This window comes from Oncorhynchus mykiss, chromosome 5 (genome assembly GCF_013265735.2).
Source record: "Oncorhynchus mykiss isolate Arlee chromosome 5, USDA_OmykA_1.1, whole genome shotgun sequence".
NCBI classification, from domain to species: Eukaryota; Metazoa; Chordata; class Actinopteri; order Salmoniformes; family Salmonidae; genus Oncorhynchus; species Oncorhynchus mykiss.
Window position 1 is genome coordinate 79,265,033 of NC_048569.1, and position 19,443 is coordinate 79,284,475.

At 47.2% G+C, this 19,443-nt stretch overlaps 1 pseudogene; it reads right to left on the minus strand.

The window, feature by feature from the left end:
• Positions 1-17,559, minus strand: part of LOC118964722 — a 39,345-nt pseudogene extending 21,786 nt beyond the window's left edge.
• Between the last annotated feature and the right edge of the window lie 1,884 nt (positions 17,560-19,443).

Genomic DNA, 19,443 nt, shown 5'->3' on the forward strand with positions numbered 1-19,443 from the left:
AGTGCTAGGGTTAGGTTTAGGGGCTAGAGTTAGTGCTAAGGTTAGGTTTAGTGGCTAGAGTTAGTGCTAGGGTTAGGTTTAGGGGCTAGAGTTAGTGCTAGGGTTAGGTTTAGGTGCTAGAGTTAGTGCTAGGGTTAGGTTTAGGGGCTAGAGTTAGTGCTAGGGTTAGATTTAGGGGCTAGAGTTAGTGCTAGGGTTAGGTTTAGGGGCTAGGGTTAGGTTTAGGGGCTAGAGTTAGTGCTAGGGTTAGGGTTAGTGGCTAGAGTCAGTGCTAAGGGTTAGGTTTAGTGGCTAGAGTTAGTGCTAGGGTTAGGTTTATGGGCTAGAGTTAGTACTAGGGTTAGGTTTAGGGGCTAGAGTTAGTGCTAGGGTTAGGTTTAGGGGCTAGAGTTAGTGCTAGGGTTAGGTTTATGGGCTAGAGTTAGTACTAGGGTTAGGTTTAGGGGCTAGAGTTTGTGCTAGGGTCAGGTTTATGGGCTAGAGTTAGTGCTAGGATTAGGTTTAGGGGCTAGAGTTAGTGCTAGGGTTAGGTTTATGGGCTAGAGTTAGTACTAGGGTTAGGTTTAGGGGCTAGAGTTAGTGCTAGGGTTAGGTTTAGGGGCTAGAGTTAGTGCTAGGGTCAGGTTTAGGGGCTAGAGTTTGTGCTAGGGTCAGGTTTATGGGCTAGAGTTAGTACTAGGGTTAGGTTTAGGGGCTAGAGTTTGTGCTAGGGTCAGGTTTATGGGCTAGAGTTAGTGCTAGGGTTAGGTTTAGGGGCTAGAGTTAATGCTAGGGTCAGGTTTAGGGTTAGGTTTAGTGGCTAGAGTCAGTGCTAGGGTTAGGTTTAGGGGCTAGAGTTAGTGCTAGGGTTAGGTTTAGGGGCTAGAGTTAGTGCTAGGGTTAGGTTTATGGGCTAGGGTTAGGTTTAGGGGCTAGAGTTAATGCTAGGGTTAGGTTTAGGGGCTAGGGTTAGGTTTAGGGGCTAGAGTTAGTGCTAGGGTTAGGTTTAGGGTTAGGGTTAGGTTTAGGGGCTAGAGTTAGTGGTAGGGTTAGGTTTAGGGGCTAGGGTTAGGTTTAGGGGCTAGAGTTAGTGCTAGGGTTAGGTTTAGGGGCTAGGGTTAGGTTTAGGGGCTAGAGTTAGTGCTAGGGTTAGGTTTAGGGTTAGGGTTAGGTTTAGGGGCTAGAGTTAGTGCCAGGGTTAGGTTTAGTGGCTAGAGTTAGTGGTAGGGTTAGGTTTAGTGGCTAGAGTTAGTGCTAGGGTTTGGTTTAGGGGCTAGAGTTAGTGCTAGGGTTAGGTTTAGGGGCTAGAGTTAGTGCTAGGTTTAGGTTTAGGGGCTAGAGTTAGTGCTAGGGTTAGGTTTAGGGGCTAGAGTTAGTGCTAGGGTTAGGTTTAGGGGCTAGAGTTAGTGCTAGGGTTAGGTTTAGGGGCTAGAGTTAGTGCTAGGGTTAGGGTTAGGGTTAGGGTTAGGTTTAGGGGCTAGAGTTAGTGCTAGGGTTAGGTTTAGGGGCTAGAGTTAGTGGTAGGGTTAGGTTTAAGGGCTAGGGTTAGGTTTAGGGGCTAGAGTTAGTGCTAGGGTTAGGTTTAGGGGCTAGAGTTAGTGCTAGGGTTAGGTTTAGGTGCTAGAGTTAGTGCTAGGGTTAGGTTTAGGGGCTAGAGTTAGTGCTAGGGTTAGATTTAGGGGCTAGAGTTAGTGCTAGGGTTAGGTTTAGGGGCTAGGGTTAGGTTTAGGGGCTAGAGTTAGTGGTAGGGTTAGGTTTAGTGGATAGAGTTAGTGCTAGGGTTAGGTTTAGGGGCTAGAGTTAGTGCTAGGATTAGGTTTAGTGGCTAGAGTTAGTGCTAGGATTAGTTTTAGTGGCTAGAGTTAGTGCTAGGGTTAGGTTTATGGGCTAGAGTTAGTACTAGGGTTAGGTTTAGGGGCTAGAGTTTGTGCTAGGGTCAGGTTTATGGGCTAGAGTTAGTGCTAGGATTAGGTTTAGGGGCTAGAGTTAGTGCTAGGGTTAGGTTTATGGGCTAGAGTTAGTACTAGGGTTAGGTTTAGGGGCTAGAGTTAGTGCTAGGGTTAGGTTTAGGGGCTAGAGTTAGTGCTAGGGTCAGGTTTAGGGGCTAGAGTTTGTGCTAGGGTCAGGTTTATGGGCTAGAGTTAGTACTAGGGTTAGGTTTAGGGGCTAGAGTTTGTGCTAGGGTCAGGTTTATGGGCTAGAGTTAGTGCTAGGGTTAGGTTTAGGGGCTAGAGTTAATGCTAGGGTCAGGTTTAGGGTTAGGTTTAGTGGCTAGAGTCAGTGCTAGGGTTAGGTTTAGGGGCTAGAGTTAGTGCTAGGGTTAGGTTTAGGGGCTAGAGTTAGTGCTAGGGTTAGGTTTATGGGCTAGGGTTAGGTTTAGGGGCTAGAGTTAATGCTAGGGTTAGGTTTAGGGGCTAGGGTTAGGTTTAGGGGCTAGAGTTAGTGCTAGGGTTAGGTTTAGGGTTAGGGTTAGGTTTAGGGGCTAGAGTTAGTGGTAGGGTTAGGTTTAGGGGCTAGGGTTAGGTTTAGGGGCTAGAGTTAGTGCTAGGGTTAGGTTTAGGGGCTAGGGTTAGGTTTAGGGGCTAGAGTTAGTGCTAGGGTTAGGTTTAGGGTTAGGGTTAGGTTTAGGGGCTAGAGTTAGTGCCAGGGTTAGGTTTAGTGGCTAGAGTTAGTGGTAGGGTTAGGTTTAGTGGCTAGAGTTAGTGCTAGGGTTTGGTTTAGGGGCTAGAGTTAGTGCTAGGGTTAGGTTTAGGGGCTAGAGTTAGTGCTAGGTTTAGGTTTAGGGGCTAGAGTTAGTGCTAGGGTTAGGTTTAGGGGCTAGAGTTAGTGCTAGGGTTAGGTTTAGGGGCTAGAGTTAGTGCTAGGGTTAGGTTTAGGGGCTAGAGTTAGTGCTAGGGTTAGGGTTAGGGTTAGGGTTAGGTTTAGGGGCTAGAGTTAGTGCTAGGGTTAGGTTTAGGGGCTAGAGTTAGTGGTAGGGTTAGGTTTAAGGGCTAGGGTTAGGTTTAGGGGCTAGAGTTAGTGCTAGGGTTAGGTTTAGGGGCTAGAGTTAGTGCTAGGGTTAGGTTTAGGTGCTAGAGTTAGTGCTAGGGTTAGGTTTAGGGGCTAGAGTTAGTGCTAGGGTTAGATTTAGGGGCTAGAGTTAGTGCTAGGGTTAGGTTTAGGGGCTAGGGTTAGGTTTAGGGGCTAGAGTTAGTGGTAGGGTTAGGTTTAGTGGATAGAGTTAGTGCTAGGGTTAGGTTTAGGGGCTAGAGTTAGTGCTAGGGTTAGGTTTAGGGGCTGGAGTTAGTGCTAGGGTTAGGTTTAGGGGCTAGAGTTAGTGCTAGGGATAGGTTTAGGGGCTAGGGTTAGGTTTAGGGGCAAGAGTTAGTGGTAGGGTTAGGTTTAATGGCTAGGGTTAGTGCCAGGGTTAGGTTTAGGGGCTAGAGTTAGTGCTAGGGTTAGGTTTAGGGGCTATAGTTAGTGCTAGGGTTAGGTTTAGGGGCTAGAGTTAGTGTTAGGTTTAGGTTTAGTGGCTAGAGTTAGTGCTAGGGTCAGGTTTAGGGGCTAGAGTTAATGCTAGGGTTAGGTTTAGGGGCTAGAGTTAGTGCTAGGGTCAGGTTTAGGGTTAGGTTTAGTGGCTAGAGTCAGTGCTAGGGTTAGGTTTAGGGGCTAGAGTTAGTGCTAGGGTTAGGTTTAGGGGCTAGAGTTAGTGCTAGGGTTAGGTTTATGGGCTAGAGTTAGTACTAGGGTTAGGTTTAGGGGCTAGAGTTTGTGCTAGGGTCAGGTTTATGGGCTAGAGTTAGTGCTAGGATTAGGTTTAGGGGCTAGAGTTAGTGCTAGGGTTAGGTTTATGGGCTAGAGTTAGTACTAGGGTTAGGTTTAGGGGCTAGAGTTAGTGCTAGGGTTAGGTTTAGGGGCTAGAGTTAGTGCTAGGGTCAGGTTTAGGGGCTAGAGTTTGTGCTAGGGTCAGGTTTATGGGCTAGAGTTAGTACTAGGGTTAGGTTTAGGGGCTAGAGTTTGTGCTAGGGTCAGGTTTATGGGCTAGAGTTAGTGCTAGGGTTAGGTTTAGGGGCTAGAGTTAATGCTAGGGTCAGGTTTAGGGTTAGGTTTAGTGGCTAGAGTCAGTGCTAGGGTTAGGTTTAGGGGCTAGAGTTAGTGCTAGGGTTAGGTTTAGGGGCTAGAGTTAGTGCTAGGGTTAGGTTTATGGGCTAGGGTTAGGTTTAGGGGCTAGAGTTAATGCTAGGGTTAGGTTTAGGGGCTAGGGTTAGGTTTAGGGGCTAGAGTTAGTGCTAGGGTTAGGTTTAGGGTTAGGGTTAGGTTTAGGGGCTAGAGTTAGTGGTAGGGTTAGGTTTAGGGGCTAGGGTTAGGTTTAGGGGCTAGAGTTAGTGCTAGGGTTAGGTTTAGGGGCTAGGGTTAGGTTTAGGGGCTAGAGTTAGTGCTAGGGTTAGGTTTAGGGTTAGGGTTAGGTTTAGGGGCTAGAGTTAGTGCCAGGGTTAGGTTTAGTGGCTAGAGTTAGTGGTAGGGTTAGGTTTAGTGGCTAGAGTTAGTGCTAGGGTTTGGTTTAGGGGCTAGAGTTAGTGCTAGGGTTAGGTTTAGGGGCTAGAGTTAGTGCTAGGTTTAGGTTTAGGGGCTAGAGTTAGTGCTAGGGTTAGGTTTAGGGGCTAAAGTTAGTGCTAGGGTTAGGTTTAGGGGCTAGAGTTAGTGCTAGGGTTAGGTTTAGGGGCTAGAGTTAGTGCTAGGGTTAGGGTTAGGGTTAGGGTTAGGTTTAGGGGCTAGAGTTAGTGCTAGGGTTAGGTTTAGGGGCTAGAGTTAGTGGTAGGGTTAGGTTTAAGGGCTAGGGTTAGGTTTAGGGGCTAGAGTTAGTGCTAGGGTTAGGTTTAGGGGCTAGAGTTAGTGCTAGGGTTAGGTTTAGGTGCTAGAGTTAGTGCTAGGGTTAGGTTTAGGGGCTAGAGTTAGTGCTAGGGTTAGATTTAGGGGCTAGAGTTAGTGCTAGGGTTAGGTTTAGGGGCTAGGGTTAGGTTTAGGGGCTAGAGTTAGTGGTAGGGTTAGGTTTAGTGGATAGAGTTAGTGCTAGGGTTAGGTTTAGGGGCTAGAGTTAGTGCTAGGGTTAGGTTTAGGGGCTGGAGTTAGTGCTAGGGTTAGGTTTAGGGGCTAGAGTTAGTGCTAGGGATAGGTTTAGGGGCTAGGGTTAGGTTTAGGGGCAAGAGTTAGTGGTAGGGTTAGGTTTAATGGCTAGGGTTAGTGCCAGGGTTAGGTTTAGGGGCTAGAGTTAGTGCTAGGGTTAGGTTTAGGGGCTATAGTTAGTGCTAGGGTTAGGTTTAGGGGCTAGAGTTAGTGTTAGGTTTAGGTTTAGTGGCTAGAGTTAGTGCTAGGGTCAGGTTTAGGGGCTAGAGTTAATGCTAGGGTTAGGTTTAGGGGCTAGAGTTAGTGCTAGGGTCAGGTTTAGGGTTAGGTTTAGTGGCTAGAGTCAGTGCTAGGGTTAGGTTTAGGGGCTAGAGTTAGTGCTAGGGTTAGGTTTAGGGGCTAGAGTTAGTGCTAGGGTTAGGTTTAGGGGCTAGGATTAGGTTTAGGGGATAGAGTTAGTGCTAGGGTTAGGTTTAGGGGCTAGAGTTAGTGCTAGGGTTAGGTTTAGGGACTAGAGTTAGTGCTAGGGATAGGTTTAGGGGCTAGGGTTAGGTTTAGGGGCTAGAGTTAGTGGTAGGGTTAGGTTTAATGGCTAGGGTTAGTGCCATGGTTAGGTTTAGGGTCTAGAGTTAGTGCTAGGGTTAGGTTTAGGGGCTAGAGTTAGTGCTAGGGTTAGGTTTAGGGGCTAGGGTTAGGTTTAGGGGCTAGAGTTAGTGGTAGGGTGAGGTTTAGGGGCTAGAGTTAGTGCTAGGGTTAGGTTTAGTGGCTAGAGTTAGTGCTAGGGTCAGGTTTAGGGGCTAGAGTTAATGTTAGGTTTAGGGGCTAGAGTTAGTGCTAGGGTCAGGTTTAGGGTTAGGTTTAGTGGCTAGAGTCAGTGCTAGGGTTAGGTTTAGGGGCTAGAGTTAGTGCTAGGGTTAGGTTTAGGGGCTAGAGTTAGTGCTAGGGTTAGGTTTAGGGGCTAGAGTTAGTGCTAGGGTTAGGTTTAGGGGCTAGGGTTAGGTTTAGGGGCTAGAGTTAGAGGTAGGGTTAGGTTTATTGGCTAGAGTTAGTGCTAGGGTTAGGTTTAGGGGCTAGAGTTAGTGCTAGGGTTAGGTTTAGGGGCTAGAGTTAGTGTTAGGTTTAGATTTAGGGGCTAGAGTTAGTGCTAGGGTTAGGTTTAGGGGCTAGGGTTAGGTTTAGGGGCTAGAGTTAGTGATAGGGTTAGGTTTAATGGCTAGGGTTAGTGCTAGGGTTAGGTTTAGGGGCTAGAGTTAGTGCTAGGGTTAGGTTTAGGGGCTAGAGTTAGTGCTAGGGTTAGGTTTAGGGGCTAGGGTTAGGTTTAGGGGCTAGAGTTAGTGATAGGGTTAGGTTTAATGGCTAGGGTTGGTGCTAGGGTTAGGTTTAGGGGCTAGAGTTAGTGCTAGGGTTAGGTTTAGGGGCTAGAGTTAGTGCTAGGGTTAGGTTTATTGGCTAGAGTTAGTGCTAGGGTTAGGTTTAGGGGCTAGAGTTAGTGCTAGGGTTAGGTTTAGGGGCTAGAGTTAGTGCTAGGGTTAGGTTTAGGGGCTAGAGTTAGTGCTAGGGTTAGGTTTAGGGGCTAGAGTTAGTGCTAGGGTTAGGTTTAGGGGCTAGAGTGAGTGCTAGGGTTAGGTTTAGGGGCTAGAGTTAGTGCTAGGGTTAGGTTTAGTGGCTAGAGTTAGTGCTAGGGTTAGGTTTAGTGGCTAGAGTTAGTGCTAGGGTTAGGTTTAGTGGCTAGAGTTAGTGCTAGGGTTAGGTTTAGTGGCTAGAGTCAGTGCTAGGGTTAGGTTTAGTGGCTAGAGTTAGTGCTTGGGTTAGGTTTAGGGGCTAGAGTTAGTACTAGGGTTACATTTAGGGGCTAGAGTTAGTGCTAGGGTCAGGTTTAGGGGCTAGAGTTAATGCTAGGGTTAGCTTTAGGGGCTAGAGTTAGTGCTGGGGTCAGGTTTAGGGTTAGGTTTAGTGGCTAGAGTCAGTTCTAGGGTTAGGTTTAGGGGCTAGAGTTAGTGCTAGGGTTAGGTTTAGGGGCTAGGGTTAGGTTTAGGGGCTAGAGTTAGTGGTAGGGTTAGGTTTAGGGGCTAGAGTTAGTGCTAGTGTTAGGTTTAGGGGCTAGGGTTAGGTTTAGGGGCTAGAGTTAGTGGTAGGGTTAGGTTTAATGGCTAGGGTTAGTGCTAGGGTTAGGTTTAGGGGCTAGAGTTAGTGCTAGGGTTAGGTTTAGGGGCTAGAGTTAGTGCTAGGGTTAGGTTTAGGGGCTAGGGTTAGGTTTAGGGGCTAGAGTTAGTGATAGGGTTAGGTTTAATGGCTAGGGTTAGTGCTAGGGTTAGGTTTAGGGGCTAGAGTTAGTGCTAGGGTTAGGTTTAATGGCTAGGGTTAGTGCTAGGGTTAGGTTTAGGGGCTAGAGTTAGTGCTAGGGTTAGGTTTAGGGGCTAGAGTTAGTGCTAGGGTTAGGTTTAGGGGCTAGGGTTAGGTTTAGGGGCTAGAGTTAGTGATAGGGTTAGGTTTAATGGCTAGGGTTAGTGCTAGGGTTAGGTTTAGGGGCTAGAGTTAGTGCTAGGGTTAGGTTTAGGGGCTAGAGTTAGTGCTAGGGTTAGGTTTATTGGCTAGAGTTAGTGCTAGGGTTAGGTTTATGGGCTAGAGTTAGTGCTAGGGTTAGGTTTAGGGGCTAGAGTTAGTGCTAGGGTTAGGTTTAGGGGCTAGAGTTAGTGCTAGGGTTAGGTTTAGGGGCTAGAGTTAGTGCTAGGGTTAGGTTTAGGGGCTAGAGTGAGTGCTAGGGTTAGGTTTAGGGGCTAGAGTTAGTGCTAGGGTTAGGTTTAGTGGCTAGAGTTAGTGCTAGGGTTAGGTTTAGTGGCTAGAGTTAGTGCTAGGGTTAGGTTTAGTGGCTAGAGTTAGTGCTAGGGTTAGGTTTAGTGGCTAGAGTCAGTGCTAGGGTTAGGTTTAGTGGCTAGAGTTAGTGCTTGGGTTAGGTTTAGGGGCTAGAGTTAGTACTAGGGTTACATTTAGGGGCTAGAGTTAGTGCTAGGGTCAGGTTTAGGGGCTAGAGTTAATGCTAGGGTTAGCTTTAGGGGCTAGAGTTAGTGCTGGGGTCAGGTTTAGGGTTAGGTTTAGTGGCTAGAGTCAGTTCTAGGGTTAGGTTTAGGGGCTAGAGTTAGTGCTAGGGTTAGGTTTAGGGGCTAGGGTTAGGTTTAGGGGCTAGAGTTATTGGTAGGGTTAGGTTTAGGGGCTAGAGTTAGTGCTAGTGTTAGGTTTAGGGGCTAGGGTTAGGTTTAGGGGCTAGAGTTAGTGGTAGGGTTAGGTTTAATGGCTAGGGTTAGTGCTAGAGTTAGGTTTAGGGGCTAGAGTTAGTGCTAGGGTTAGGTTTAGGGGCTAGAGTTAGTGCTAGGGTTAGGTTTAGGGGCTAGAGTTAGTGCTAGGGTTAGGTTTAGGGGCTAGAGTTAGTGCTAGGGTTAGGTTTAGGGGCTAGAGTTAGTGCTAGGGTTAGGTTTAGGGGCTAGAGTTAGTGCCAGGGTTAGGTTTAGGGGCTAGAGTTAGTGCTAGGGTTAGGTTTAGGGGCTAGAGTTAGTGCTAGGGTTAGGTTTAGTGGCTAGAGTTAGCGCTAGGGTTAGGTTTAGTGGCTAGAGTTAGTGCTAGGGTTAGGTTTAGTGGCTAGAGTCAGTGCTAGGGTTAGGTTTAGTGGCTAGAGTTAGTGCTCGGGTTAGGTTTAGGGGCTAGAGTTAGTACTAGGGTTACATTTAGGGGCTTGAGTTAGTGCTAGGGTCAGGTTTAGGGGCTAGAGTTAATGCTAGGGTTAGCTTTAGGGGCTAGAGTCAGTGCTGGGGTCAGGTTTAGGGTTAGTTTTAGTGGCTAGAGTCAGTTCTAGGGTTAGGTTTAGGGGCTAGAGTTAGTGCTAGGGTTAGGTTTAGGGGCTAGGGTTAGGTTTAGGGGCTAGAGTTAGTGGTAGGGTTAGGTTTAGGGGCTAGAGTTAGTGCTAGGGTTAGGTTTAGGGGCTAGGGTTAGGTTTAGGGGCTAGAGTTAGTGGTAGGGTTAGGTTTAATGGCTAGGGTTAGTGCTAGAGTTAGGTTTAGGGGCTAGAGTTAGGGCTAGGGTTAGGTTTAGGGGCTAGAGTTAGTGCTAGGGTTAGGTTTAGGGGCTAGGGTTAGGTTTAGGGGCTAGAGTTAGTGGTAGGGTTAGGTTTAATGGCTAGGGTTAGTGCTAGGTTTAGGTTTAGGGGCTAGAGTTAGTGCTAGGGTTAGGTTTAGTGGCTAGAGTTAGTGCTAGGGTCAGGTTTAGGGGCTAGAGTTAGTGCTAGGGTTAGGTTTAGGGGCTAGAGTTAGTGCTAGGGTTAGGTTTAGGGGCTAGAGTTAGTGCTAGGGTTAGGTTTAGTGGCTAGAGTTAGTGCTAGGTTTAGGTTTAGTGGCTAGAGTTAGTGCTAGGGTTAGGTTTAGTGGCTAGAGTCAGTGCTAGTGTTAGGTTTAGTGGCTAGAGTTACTGCTAGGGTAAGGTTTAGTGGCTAGAGTCAGTGCTAGGGTTAGGTTTAGTGGCTAGAGTTAGTGCTCGGGTTAGGTTTAGTGGCTAGGGTTAGGTTTAGGGGCTAGAGTTAGTGGTAGGGTTAGGTTTAGGGGCTAGAGTTAGTGCTAGTGTTAGGTTTAGGGGCTAGGGTTAGTGCTAGGGTTAGGTTTAGTGGCTAGAGTCAGTGCTAGGGTTAGGTTTAGTGGCTAGAGTTAGTGCTTGGGTTAGGTTTAGGGGCTAGAGTTAGTACTAGGGTTACATTTAGGGGCTAGAGTTAGTGCTAGGGTCAGGTTTAGGGGCTAGAGTTAGGGCTAGGGTTAGCTTTAGGGGCTAGAGTTAGTGCTGGGGTCAGGTTTAGGGTTAGGTTTAGTGGCTAGAGTCAGTTCTAGGGTTAGGTTTAGGGGCTAGAGTTAGTGCTAGGGTTAGGTTTAGGGGCTAGGGTTAGGTTTAGGGGCTAGAGTTAGTGGTAGGGTTAGGTTTAGGGGCTAGAGTTAGTGCTAGTGTTAGGTTTAGGGGCTAGGGTTAGGTTTAGGGGCTAGAGTTAGTGGTAGGGTTAGGTTTAATGGCTAGGGTTAGTGCTAGAGTTAGGTTTAGGGGCTAGAGTTAGTGCTAGGGTTAGGTTTAGGGGCTAGAGTTAGTGCTAGGGTTAGGTTTAGGGGCTAGAGTTAGTGCTAGGGTTAGGTTTAGGGGCTAGAGTTAGTGCTAGGGTTAGGTTTAGGGGCTAGAGTTAGTGCTAGGGTTAGGTTTAGGGGCTAGAGTTAGTGCCAGGGTTAGGTTTAGGGGCTAGAGTTAGTGCTAGGGTTAGGTTTAGGGGCTAGAGTTAGTGCTAGGGTTAGGTTTAGTGGCTAGAGTTAGCGCTAGGGTTAGGTTTAGTGGCTAGAGTTAGTGCTAGGGTTAGGTTTAGTGGCTAGAGTCAGTGCTAGGGTTAGGTTTAGTGGCTAGAGTTAGTGCTCGGGTTAGGTTTAGGGGCTAGAGTTAGTACTAGGGTTACATTTAGGGGCTTGAGTTAGTGCTAGGGTCAGGTTTAGGGGCTAGAGTTAATGCTAGGGTTAGCTTTAGGGGCTAGAGTCAGTGCTGGGGTCAGGTTTAGGGTTAGTTTTAGTGGCTAGAGTCAGTTCTAGGGTTAGGTTTAGGGGCTAGAGTTAGTGCTAGGGTTAGGTTTAGGGGCTAGGGTTAGGTTTAGGGGCTAGAGTTAGTGGTAGGGTTAGGTTTAGGGGCTAGAGTTAGTGCTAGGGTTAGGTTTAGGGGCTAGGGTTAGGTTTAGGGGCTAGAGTTAGTGGTAGGGTTAGGTTTAATGGCTAGGGTTAGTGCTAGAGTTAGGTTTAGGGGCTAGAGTTAGGGCTAGGGTTAGGTTTAGGGGCTAGAGTTAGTGCTAGGGTTAGGTTTAGGGGCTAGGGTTAGGTTTAGGGGCTAGAGTTAGTGGTAGGGTTAGGTTTAATGGCTAGGGTTAGTGCTAGGTTTAGGTTTAGGGGCTAGAGTTAGTGCTAGGGTTAGGTTTAGTGGCTAGAGTTAGTGCTAGGGTCAGGTTTAGGGGCTAGAGTTAGTGCTAGGGTTAGGTTTAGGGGCTAGAGTTAGTGCTAGGGTTAGGTTTAGGGGCTAGAGTTAGTGCTAGGGTTAGGTTTAGTGGCTAGAGTTAGTGCTAGGTTTAGGTTTAGTGGCTAGAGTTAGTGCTAGGGTTAGGTTTAGTGGCTAGAGTCAGTGCTAGTGTTAGGTTTAGTGGCTAGAGTTAGTGCTCGGGTTAGGTTTAGTGGCTAGAGTTACTGCTAGGGTAAGGTTTAGTGGCTAGAGTCAGTGCTAGGGTTAGGTTTAGTGGCTAGAGTTAGTGCTCGGGTTAGGTTTAGTGGCTAGAGTTAGTACTAGGGTTACATTTAGGGGCTAGAGTTAGTGCTAGGGTCAGGTTTAGGGGCTAGAGTTATGCTAGGGTTAGGTTTAGGGGCTAGAGTTAGTGCTGGGGTCAGGTTTAGGGTTAGGTTTAGTGGCTAGAGTCAGTTCTAGGGTTAGGTTTAGGGGCTAGAGTTAGTGCTAGGGTTAGGTTTAGGGGCTAGGGTTAGGTTTAGGGGCTAGAGTTAGTGGTAGGGTTAGGTTTAGGGGCTAGAGTTAGTGCTAGGGTTAGGTTTAGGGGCTAGGGTTAGGTTTAGGGGCTAGAGTTAGTGGTAGGGTTAGGTTTAATGGCTAGGGTTAGTGCTAGAGTTAGGTTTAGGGGCTAGAGTTAGTGCTAGGGTTAGGTTTAGGGGCTAGAGTTAGTGCTAGGGTTAGGTTTAGGGGCTAGAGTTAGTGCTAGGGTTAGGTTTAGGGGCTAGGGTTAGGTTTAGGGGCTAGAGTTAGTGGTAGGGTTAGGTTTAATGGCTAGGGTTAGTGCTAGGTTTAGGTTTAGGGGCTAGAGTTAGTGCTAGGGTTAGGTTTAGTGGCTAGAGTTAGTGCTAGGGTCAGGTTTAGGGGCTAGAGTTAGGGCTAGGGTTAGGTTTAGGGGCTAGAGTTAGTGCTAGGGTTAGGTTTAGGGGCTAGGGTTAGGTTTAGGGGCTAGAGTTAGTGGTAGGGTTAGGTTTAATGGCTAGGGTTAGTGCTAGGTTTAGGTTTAGGGGCTAGAGTTAGTGCTAGGGTTAGGTTTAGTGGCTAGAGTTAGTGCTAGGGTCAGGTTTAGGGGCTAGAGTTAGTGCTAGGGTTAGGTTTAGGGGCTAGAGTTAGTGCTAGGGTTAGGTTTAGGGGCTAGAGTTAGTGCTAGGGTTAGGTTTAGTGGCTAGAGTTAGTGCTAGGTTTAGGTTTAGTGGCTAGAGTTAGTGCTAGGGTTAGGTTTAGTGGCTAGAGTCAGTGCTAGTGTTAGGTTTAGTGGCTAGAGTTAGTGCTCGGGTTAGGTTTAGTGGCTAGAGTTACTGCTAGGGTTAGGTTTAGTGGCTAGAGTCAGTGCTAGGGTTAGGTTTAGTGGCTAGAGTTAGTGCTCGGGTTAGGTTTAGTGGCTAGAGTTAGTACTAGGGTTACATTTAGGGGCTAGAGTTAGTGCTAGGGTCAGGTTTAGGGGCTAGAGTTATGCTAGGGTTAGGTTTAGGGGCTAGAGTTAGTGCTGGGGTCAGGTTTAGGGTTAGGTTTAGTGGCTAGAGTCAGTTCTAGGGTTAGGTTTAGGGGCTAGAGTTAGTGCTAGGGTTAGGTTTAGGGGCTAGGGTTAGGTTTAGGGCCTAGAGTTAGTGGTAGGGTTAGGTTTAGGGGCTAGAGTTAGTGCTAGGGTTAGGTTTAGGGGCTAGGGTTAGGTTTAGGGGCTAGAGTTAGTGGTAGGGTTAGGTTTAATGGCTAGGGTTAGTGCTAGAGTTAGGTTTAGGGGCTAGAGTTAGTGCTAGGGTTAGGTTTAGGGGCTAGAGTTAGTGCTAGGGTTAGGTTTAGGGGCTAGAGTTAGTGCTAGGGTTAGGTTTAGGGGCTAGGGTTAGGTTTAGGGGCTAGAGTTAGTGGTAGGGTTAGGTTTAATGGCTAGGGTTAGTGCTAGGTTTAGGTTTAGGGGCTAGAGTTAGTGCTAGGGTTAGGTTTAGTGGCTAGAGTTAGTGCTAGGGTCAGGTTTAGGGGCTAGAGTTAGTGCTCGGGTTAGGTTTAGGGGCTAGAGTTAGTACTAGGGTTAGGTTTAGGGGCTAGAGTTAGTGCTAGGGTCAGGTTTAGGGGCTAGAGTTAATGCTAGGGTTAGGTTTAGGGGCTAGAGTTAGTGCTAGGGTCAGGTTTAGGGTTCGGTTTAGTGGCTAGAGTCAGTGCTAGGATTAGGTTTAGGGGCTAGAGTTAGTGCTAGGCTTAGGTTTAGGGGCTAGAGTTAGTGCTAGGGTTAGGTTTAGGGGCTAGGGTTAGGTTTAGGGGCTAGAGTTAGTGCTAGGGTTAGGTTTAGGGGCTAGGGTTAGGTTTAGGGGCTAGAGTTAGTGCTAAGGTTAGGTTTACGGTTAGGGTTAGGTTTAGGGGCTAGAGTTAGTGCTAGGGTTAGGTTTAGGGGCTAGAGTTAGTGCTAGGGTTAGGTTTAGGGGCTAGAGTTAGTGCTAGGGTTAGGTTTAGGGGCTAGAGTTAGTGCTAAGGTTAGGTTTAGTGGCTAGAGTTAGTGGTAGGGTTAGGTTTAGGGGCTAGAGTTAGTGCTAGGGTTAGGTTTAGGTGCTAGAGTTAGTGCTAGGGTTAGGTTTAGGGGCTAGAGTTAGTGCTAGGGTTAGATTTAGGGGCTAGAGTTAGTGCTAGGGTTAGGTTTAGGGGCTAGGGTTAGGTTTAGGGGCTAGAGTTAGTGCTAGGGTTAGGGTTAGTGGCTAGAGTCAGTGCTAAGGGTTAGGTTTAGTGGCTAGAGTTAGTGCTAGGGTTAGGTTTATGGGCTAGAGTTAGTACTAGGGTTAGGTTTAGGGGCTAGAGTTTGTGCTAGGGTCAGATTTATGGGCTAGAGTTAGTGCTAGGGTTAGGTTTAGGGGCTAGAGTTAGTGCTAGGCTCAGGTTTAGGGTTAGGTTTAGTGGCTAGAGTCAGTGCTAGGGTTAGGTTTAGGGGCTAGAGTTAGTGCTAGGGTTAGGTTTAGGGGCTAGAGTTAGTGCTAGGGTTAGGTTTATGGGCTAGGGTTAGGTTTAGGGGCTAGAGTTAATGCTAGGGTTAGGTTTAGGGGCTAGGGTTAGGTTTAGGGGCTAGAGTTAGTGCTAGGGTTAGGTTTAGGGTTAGGGTTAGGTTTAGGGGCTAGAGTTAGTGGTAGGGTTAGGTTTAGGGGCTAGGGTTAGGTTTAGGGGCTAGAGTTAGTGCTAGGGTTAGGTTTAGGGGCTAGGGTTAGGTTTAGGGGCTAGAGTTAGTGCTAGGGTTAGGTTTAGGGTTAGGGTTAGGTTTAGGGGCTAGAGTTAGTGGCAGGGTTAGGTTTAGGGGCTAGAGTTAGTGGTAGGGTTAGGTTTAGTGGCTAGAGTTAGTGCTAGGGTTTGGTTTAGGGGCTAGAGTTAGTGCTAGGGTTAGGTTTAGGGGCTAGAGTTAGTGCTAGGGTTAGGTTTAGGGGCTACAGTTAGTGCTAGGGTTAGGTTTAGGGGCTAGAGTTAGTGCTAGGGTTAGGTTTAGGGGCTAGAGTTAGTGCTAGGGTTAGGTTTAGGGGCTAGAGTTAGTGCTAGGGTTAGGGTTAGGGTTAGGGTTAGGTTTAGGGGCTAGAGTTAGTGCTAGGGTTAGGTTTAGGGGCTAGAGTTAGTGGTAGGGTTAGGTTTAAGGGCTAGGGTTAGGTTTAGGGGCTAGAGTTAGTGCTAGGGTTAGGTTTAGGGGCTAGAGTTAGTGCTAGGGTTAGGTTTAGGTGCTAGAGTTAGTGCTAGGGTTAGGTTTAGGGGCTAGAGTTAGTGCTAGGGTTAGATTTAGGGGCTAGAGTTAGTGCTAGGGTTAGGTTTAGGGGCTAGGGTTAGGTTTAGGGGCTAGAGTTAGTGCTAGGGTTAGGTTTAGGGGCTAGGGTTAGGGTTAGTGGCTAGAGTCAGTGCTAGGGTTAGGTTTAGTGGCTAGAGTTAGTGCTAGGGTTAGGTTTAGGGGCTAGAGTTAGTGCTAGGGTTAGGTTTAGGGGCTAGAGTTAGTGCTAGGGTTAGGTTTAGGTGCTAGAGTTAGTGCTAGGGTTAGGTTTAGGGGCTAGAGTTAGTGCTAGGGTTAGATTTAGGGGCTAGAGTTAGTGCTAGGGTTAGGTTTAGGGGCTAGGGTTAGGTTTAGGGGCTAGAGTTAGTGCTAGGGTTAGGGTTAGTGGCTAGAGTCAGTGCTAGGGTTAGGTTTAGTGGCTAGAGTTAGTGCTAGGGTTAGGTTTAGGGGCTAGAGTTAGTACTAGGGTTAGGTTCAGGGGCTAGAGTTTGTGCTAGGGTCAGGTTTATGGGCTAGAGTTAGTGCTAGGGTTAGGTTTAGGGGCTAGAGTTAGTGCTAGGGTCAGGTTTAGGGTTAGGTTTAGTGGCTAGAGTCAGTGCTAGGGTTAGGTTTAGGGGCTAGAGTTAGTGCTAGGGTTAGGTTTAGGGGCTAGAGTTAGTGCTAGGGTTAGGTTTATGGGTTAGGTTTAGGGGCTAGAGTTAGTGCTAGGGTTAGGTTTAGGGGCTAGGGTTAGGTTTAGGGGCTAGAGTTAGTGCTAGGGTTAGGTTTAGGGTTAGGGTTAGGTTTAGGGACTAGAGTTAGTGGTAGGGTTAGGTTTAGGGGCTAGGGTTAGGTTTAGGGGCTAGAGTTAGTGCTAGTTTTAGGTTTAGGGGCTAGGGTTAGGTTTAGGGGCTAGAGTTAGTGCTAGGGTTAGGTTTAGGGTTAGGTTTAGGTTTAGGGGCTAGAGTTAGTGCCAGGGTTAGGTTTAGGGGCTAGAGTTAGTGGTAGGGTTAGGTTTAGTGGCTAGAGTTAGTGCTAGGGTTAGGTTTAGGGGCTAGAGTTAGTGCTAGGGTTAGGTTTAGGGCTAGAGTTAGTGCTAGGGTTAGGTTTAGGGGCTAGAGTTAGTGCTAGGGTTAGGTTTAGGGGCTAGAGTTAGTGCTAGGGTTAGGTTTAGTGGCTAGAGTTAGTGCTAGGGTTAGGTTTAGGGGCTAGAGTTAGTACTAGGGTTAGGGTTAGGGTTAGGGTTAGGTTTAGGGGCTAGAGTTAGTGCTAGGGTTAGGTTTAGGGGCTAGAGTTAGTGGTAGGGTTAGGTTTAAGGGCTAGGGTTAGGTTTAGGGGCTAGAGTTAGTGGTAGGGTTAGGTTTAGGGGCTAGGGTTAGGTTTAGGGGCTAGAGTTAGTGCTAGGGTTAGGTTTAGGGTTAGGGTTAGGTTTAGGGGCTAGAGTTAGTGCTAGGGTTAGGTTTAGGGGCTAGAGTTAGTGGTAGGGTTAGGTTTAGGGGCTAGAGTTAGTGCTAGGGTTAGGTTTAGGGGCTAGAGTTAGTGCTAGGGTTAGGTTTAGCGGCTAGAGTTAGTGCTAGGGTCAGGTTTAGGGGCTGTAGTTAGTGCTAGGGTTGGGGTTTGTTGACTGACGAAGAGTGGCAAACTCTGTTGGCTATCTGAGGTACTACTCACATCGAACAGGTGTCCGATGCAGACAGAGAAGCCGATTGCCAGGGCAGCTGAGCCCTTCAGGTCTCTGCATTTGGGGTCACAGGTGGCTAACATGGTGAAGATGAGTTCGAAGGTGATGGCCCACAGAGATACTCGTGTTCACCTGGGGAGAGTCACATGACCTTGGTTAGCAAACCAGACAGGATGTAAGGCACGTGCAGTAGACTTGAGGACAAGGGCTAAATCCCAAATGCCACCCCTTTCCCTATGTAGTACACTACTTTTGACTAAATGAAAAAACTCTGTGGTCCTTTAAAAACCTGCTGTATGTAAAATATAGTATGCTATAGCTGGGAAAATAAATACTTATGACTCTGGATGACAACATAATGATGTTTGTTTCCAACATTAGGGCTGTTTTCCTAAAGAAATGAAATCTGCTTTGTGCTTTTGTTTTGTTTCCTTGCCACGATACTAACATGTATCGTGATACTGGTTTTATCCCGGGCCAACTTTTGACCAGGGCCCATAGGGCTCTGATTAAAAGTAGTGCACTATGTAGGGAATAGTGTGCCATTTTAGACTTGCCATTTTAGACTCAGACAATGACTACCCATAACAACTTCAACTGTGAGTTCCTCTTCAGTGATGATGACAGCTAACATGACAACTAATCAAGGTTAAAGTTCAGACTCTGTCTCCCTTCCCTCTTACTGATGTGACGCCCACCTCGACCCTGAGAACATCTGGAGTAACCCCGTAGAGCACAGCTGCACCCACCAATGCTCCCAGACACTGTGCCAGGAGGTAAAACACTGCCTTGGCCAAGCTGAGTCCCTGGGTCACCACCATGGCTGCGGTCACCGCAGGGTTAATATGAGCTCCACTCATGTGTCCAAAACACTTGACCAAGGTGGCAATGCTGATTCCGAAGCAGAGGGAGATGAGGACTAGGTCAGGGTGGGTGCTAGGTCAGGAGGACTAGGTCAGGGTGGGACAAAGATTATCATGGCTAAGAACTCTGCCCCCATGCAACGCCAGAACTCCTGCGTCAAGATCCCCTTGAAGGCGGCCATGACCCTGTCTCTATGACAACATGCAGGCCAGGAGGGAGAGGAGATAGGTTGGCACTGGTTGGTACAGCAAGGACACAGACACCAGGACCAATACGTCCTAATAAGGAGAGAGAGAGGAGAGAGAATAAGGGAGAGAGAGGAAAGAGGATGAGGGCGGGAGGGAGGGAGGGAGAGGAAAGAGGATGAGGGAGGGAGGGAGGGAGGGAGGGAGAGGAAAGAGGATGAGGGAGGGAGGGAGGGAGAGGAAAGAGGATGAGGGAGGGAGGGAGGGAGAGGAAAGAGGATGAGGGAGGGAGGGAGGGAGGGGGGGAGGGAGGGGAAAGAGGATGAGGGAGGGAGGGAGGGAGGGAGGGAGGGAGGGAGGGAGGGAGGGAGGGAGGGAGAGAGAGAGGGAGGGAGGGAGGGAGGGAGGGAGCTTCACTCACTGGTAGTTTAGAAATATCTGTTTAATTTACACCAAACAACAAATGTGACCCTGCATGTCCCTGTTTATAAAGGCGATGCCTCTGATTCTGAGGATGTTTCTGCTGTATCCATCAACATGCCCTCACTGCTGATATCCTGCTCAGTTTGGACAGAGAAAAGGCAGATCATTGCTGATTATAATAGACTATAATATTTATCCATAATGATGCATTTCCAGTTTCGCTGCCGTTCTAATCCTATTTTTTATGGAAATATTTTCCATTTGCAAAACAATATACAATCTCTTAATTCTGCTGGGGAAGGTTTTCATTTTAAATCTCAGAAAACAAATATGTTAGTATTGGATGCTTTCAAAATAACACTATTATTCAAACACTATTATACACTAGAAGGATTGTTTGCAAAATAAAGTGTGAGGTCTCAAGATTTAACTAATAAGTGGGACCACATAACATGTCAAGAGGGATGGTCTGATTTCATAGACAAAGGAAAGGTGCTCCTGAACACCAGCCAAATTCTAGTAGTAGTTTTGTTTTGTTTGTTGAGTTTTATTTATTGTTTTTTTGTGTGTGTGTTTATATATGCAATAGCTGTTTATGTCCTTTTGTAGTTTGTAATTTCTTGTTTGTTAGCTTTTGTGTGTCCACCAGAGGGGTGGGGAGGTGTATTTTTAAATACAAATAATAATAAAATATATTATATACACTGAGTGTAAAAAACACTTGTTAAATCCAATTCAAATCAGTGTCTCTTAAATTGATCTGAGGCCGGGATCCATATTCAAATCCCCTAAAATGACCAACTCCGAGGATTAAAGAAAGGCGTTAAAATACTTGTATTTGGCACCAATAGCATCCACAATGGCAGCAGGGGGCGGTAAATCCCAACAACAAATAGAAATGTATTTTGGTTTATGGACACATCTACAACCAGGATGTCAAATGTCTTGGGAACAAAAATATCTAAAGATTGGGACGCCATGAAATTAGATTTGACATATATGGCCACTTCTCCCCCTTTCTGTAATCTGTCCCATCTACATTATAATAATTTACTTCAATGTCTTTATCAGATACTTAACCATTTAACCATGTTTCCTATACCCAAATGTAAATTGTGTCCATTTTTTAAATCATATTTTGCACATTTAGGTTAATTATCAAAAGCCCCCTACGAGATTTAAAATCAGATCATTCCCATAAGAGCTAACAGGCACAGGATCATCTGCAGCTATTTGTTGAGTGAGCTGAGGCTTTGCCAAGGTCTCTGGCCAACCACATGAGAGCAGAGCAGACTGAGCATTTGACAGACCTCCCTCCAGTTGCTGGATGCAGGGGCTGGTGTTGGAACTGGGAGAGCAGTGTTGGCAGAGCTGAGTCCACCCTGATGAAGCTCCCGCCAAAGGAGTGGAGTTGCTGCAGGGGATCGGAGTGGCTGCCAATGCGCCATTCTGAGTAT